General features: G+C 41.1%; 1 non-coding gene across 1 annotated transcript; it reads right to left on the reverse strand.

Annotated features, from left to right (window-relative positions):
- Positions 1-2,666: 2,666 nt before the first annotated feature.
- Positions 2,667-2,761, reverse strand: TRNAY-GUA. Its single transcript is given in 2 exon segments — positions 2,667-2,702; positions 2,720-2,761. It is a non-coding gene; the product is annotated as a tRNA-Tyr (tRNA).
- Positions 2,762-3,603: the final 842 nt, after the last annotated feature.

The following is a 3,603-nucleotide window of genomic DNA, read 5'->3' on the forward strand; positions in this document are numbered from 1 at the left end:
AGAGAAAGCTTTATCTCCATGCTTTATATTTCACTTGTTACAGTCTTGACTGATTTGATTTTGTGTATAAAGGATTATCATTTGCATCATCATTGTATCACACATATACACACTTTATAGCACCGGACACATTTTGAGCCTCTAAACCATTATTTTATTAAGCAGGTTGCTATAAAAGGAAATCTCCCAATATTTAACACTGAAAAAAAATTTTGATGCTTGTTAATGAACTGTTCTTCATTGGGTACTTACTAACTGCTGATGAATAATTGAATGTTAGTATTGGCACAGAGAAGGTCTGCAAAATATGTCTGTTGTTGTTAGGTGGTGTTCAGTTGGTTCTGACTCCATGCACAATACACTGCCCAGTCCTGTGCAGTCCTCACAATTGTTGCTATGTTTGAGCCTGTTGTTGTAGCCATTGTGTAAATCCGTCTCATTGAGGCTCTCCCTCTTTTTCTCTGACCCTCTATGTTGCCAAGCATGATGTTCTTCCCCAGGAATTGGTCTCTCCTAATAACATGCCCAAAGTTTGCAAGGCAAAGTGTTGCTATCTTCACTTCCAAGGAGCATTCTGGCTGTACTTCTTCCAAGACAGATTTGTTTGTTCTTCTGCCAGTCCATGGTATATTCAATGTTCTTCACTAACACCAGAATTCAAAGGCATCAATTCTTCAGTCTCCCTTATTCATTGTGCAGCTTTTGCACACATATGAGGTGATTAAAAATACCATGGCTTGAGTCAGGTACACATTAGTCCTCAGAGTGACATCTTTGCTGTTTACCACTTTAAAGAGATCTTTTGCAGAACATTTTCCCAGTGCAATACATCATTTGATTTCTTTACTGCTGTTTCCATGAGCATTGATTGTGGATCCACGTAAAATGAAATCCTTGACAACTTCAAACTTTTCTCCATTTATCATGATTTTGTTTATTGGTCCAGTTGTGAGGATTTTTGTTTTCTCTGTGTTGAGGTGTGATCCATACTGGACACTGTAGTCTTCAATGTTCATCAGTAAGTGCATCAAGTCTTCTTTGCTGTCAGCAGGCAAGGTTGTGTCACCTGCATATTGCAGGTTGTTAATGAGTCTTCCTCCAATCTGATGCCACTTTCTTCTTCATATAGTCCAGCTTCTTGGATTATTTGCTCACTGTACAGATTAATAAGTGTGGTGAAAGGACACAACAAAGTATATAGAGAAGGATGTTTATAAGGAAGTGGAGGGAAGATAAATTTGGAAAGGCAGATTGGATCCAAATTCCAGAGGCTTTCAATGCCAGGACAAAGATTATGCTTTGTATTGTAATTAGTGGGATCAATTGTTTGGGGACACTAAGACATCATTGGTAAAGGCCATCTTAAAGACATTGAGCTAGCCCAGTGGTTATTAAGTTCCAACCCCCTGGGAGGGGAGAGGAGGAAACACTGCAAAAAATGATAATAACATAACATAAAATAACATTTAAAAAAAAAAAAAAAGAACATGTAGAACATGTTGAAATGTCATTTAGGCAAAACAAAAGAAAACAAAACAAAAGTTCCAACCCCCAACACTTAACACATTCTCTCTCAGTATTTCTGTTAGTGTTTTGCTGTTGCGTTGACATTGTTGGAGATCTGTTTGTAGCAAGGTTAGTCTCAGTCTTTGGTATGTTTGACATATTGCTGAGATGGTGTCTCTCTGTGTTTGGAGATAGGTGTACTCTGAAGAGGATCTGTGTATGGACAGTCCCTATGCAGAAAGCACCCTTGCTCTCAAGCTCCTGCTATAATGGGATAGTCAGACAATTGAGGATGAATTGGAGCAGCATCCACTTAATGTTCTCTCTCTCCTCATGTCTCTTCTCCTTACTCATGTCTTTGCTCCTTGCTGCCCCTTACCTAGCTCCATCCTATCATATAGTACTTTACACAGGATTTGTTGGCAATTTATAATTTGTTTTTGACACCCATCTCACAGCACTCTCATTAACCTTTCAAGGTCAATAGAGTAAGCTAGGCATTTTAAATCTTTATTTTATAGATGAAAAACTAAAGTGCAGAGGGGAGAACTAAGTTTCCCAAGGTCACACCTTGGGCTGTTCAATGTACAGCATACTAGAGATGGACAGTGGAAATTCCAGTTCACATCTTCCAACACTGAGACCTTAACAGTAAGGCCCTTCTCCCTAAGCTCCAAATGGGAAAATGTAAGCCAAAGAGGTCTCTGATTGTCCTAGTTTGGATCGCATGTTGATTGCAGATCATTCACTGTGAACAGAAAAACGGATGTTTCGGTTGTCCATGCCTAGATCACCTGTCCATCCATACCTGTGATTAGGAAGGAGGGTCCTATGATTGAAGACCACTAGAATCATAGGTCGGAAGTGAAGGAGGGTGGTAGGCAAACACATCAGATGCTTATTTTACTAGTGAAAGTGCCATCCACTTGCCTTAAATGTCAAGACATTTCTACTCAAAATAGTATGTTGTTGTTGTTATGTACTGTCGAGTTGGACCCGACTCATAGTGACCCCTCCTTGGGTTTCCAAGGCAGTATCACTATGGAAGAGTGCCCAACCTTCCTTCTGAGGAGTGGCTGGTGGGTTTGAACCGCCAGCCTTCTGGTTAGCAGTCAAGTGCCTTAGGCACTAGGCTACCAGAGCTCCCAAACGTCAACTCTTCCTTTGAGCCGGAATCGAACCAGCGACCTAAGGATGACTAGGACAAGAAAGCCTACAGTCCTCTGCTCTGCTCTACCAGCTGAGCTATCAAAGGAAGCACCAAAATAGTATACATGGAACCAAATCAAGATGTCATTCAGGACTGGCTCAGATTCTTCTTCCTGAGAAAATGTTGTGGGCTTTCAGGAAGTCGTAGAGGAGACCCCATTAAAACCCATAAATTATTATGGGTATTAAAAAGAGAGAGGCCTAGAGGAGAAGGTGGCTAGGGGCAGATGGTAAACATGCATTTGGAGTCCCTCATCCTCCAAAGAGCAGTGGTGTTCAGAAGCATTAACTGGGATGAGGATAGGTTAGTTTCAGGGCAACCAAAGCTTGTGGGTGTTTGGACTTTTTGTAGACTCAGGACAGGGGCTGAGGCTATGACAGATCACAGTAACTTTCTAACTATAGGTTTTGTGCCATCTTCCTCAGCATAACAAGCAATGGTATTGGGAAGGTAGCCAATCCCATGCAGTCTGTAAACCTGGGGCAGATGCCAGGGCAACAGCAAACCATATATAAAAAGTCATGGAGTTTAGGAGTTTCAGCCAACAGAAGGCATCAGCCACAGACCCAGCTGCCTTCCCATTCACCTCCCTCCATTTGCAAGAATGAACTGGGAATATAAACTTGTATCAATTAGCTTTCTAACTTCAGGTCATCAGGCACAATTCTAACAGCTCCCATAGATCCAATGAGTACATTCAGAACATCTACTTACACCAGAGTTATGAAAAACAGCAAGCCAGGGTAGACTAGTGTCAAAGAGGAATAAATTAAAACACACACACACACACACACACACACACACGAACAACAGCACAGGCCTGTGAAAATGTTATGCAACAGAAAAAAAGGAAATAACCATAGCATTGAAGATGTAGAGGAAAAAAA

This window comes from Orycteropus afer, unplaced genomic scaffold, assembly GCF_000298275.1.
Source record: "Orycteropus afer afer isolate SDZICR_OR568_19922 unplaced genomic scaffold, OryAfe1.0 scaffold00132, whole genome shotgun sequence".
NCBI classification, from domain to species: domain Eukaryota; kingdom Metazoa; phylum Chordata; class Mammalia; order Tubulidentata; family Orycteropodidae; genus Orycteropus; species Orycteropus afer.